Consider the following 672-nt stretch of genomic DNA (forward strand, 5'->3'; position numbering starts at 1 on the left):
ACACTGAAACTACTCACAATCTTTCCTCCCCTGTCTTATAATTAGCGATAATGCAAGCCGTAGCTAGCTTTTTAAAGATACACTTACACATCCTTATTCCATCTACATTATGTATCTCTGCACCCTCTGAACTGCCACTATAAATTGGTAGATACAATGCAATGATCAATAGGAAAACCCCTATGATTGTGACCCTGAGTTTGTTGATATAAATATAGCTACTGGACTCCGATTCAATGTGCTGAGGCTATCAAAAAAAAGAAATATCACAAAAGCTTATGACTGACATAGTGTGGACTGAAACATCATCCACTTATAGGATGTCTAGCTTTTATACATTGCTTTGTATTTTTTTTTCTATGTTATATTTATTTAATGAAGAAGATGATATAGATGGAGAGTGTAAAAAAAATATAAAGAAAAAATAAATCAAAATAATATATGGTTTTCAAAATATCTTAAACTGTGATCAAATCCACACATAAACATAACCAAAAGATGGACAAAGATGCAACCCTTTACTCTGCTGAATTACATCCACATGTTAAGAGCAAACAATGTGATAATTCACCTAGCGTAGGCAAATAGCACAGGGGGATAGGACTACGGTGATAGGTGGGGAGGGGCTGAAAAGGAAGAGATAGAAAGAGAGAATAAAGAGGATAATATAAT

General features: G+C 34.1%; 1 protein-coding gene across 1 annotated transcript in view; it reads right to left on the reverse strand.

The window, feature by feature from the left end:
* LOC119594861 (Golgi-resident adenosine 3',5'-bisphosphate 3'-phosphatase-like) overlaps positions 1-672 on the reverse strand; it is a gene marked incomplete in the record, with an annotated part of 4,975 nt that overhangs the window by 3,663 nt on the left and 640 nt on the right.

Source organism: Penaeus monodon, chromosome 34 (genome assembly GCF_015228065.2).
Source record: "Penaeus monodon isolate SGIC_2016 chromosome 34, NSTDA_Pmon_1, whole genome shotgun sequence".
Taxonomy (NCBI): Eukaryota; Metazoa; Arthropoda; class Malacostraca; order Decapoda; family Penaeidae; genus Penaeus; species Penaeus monodon.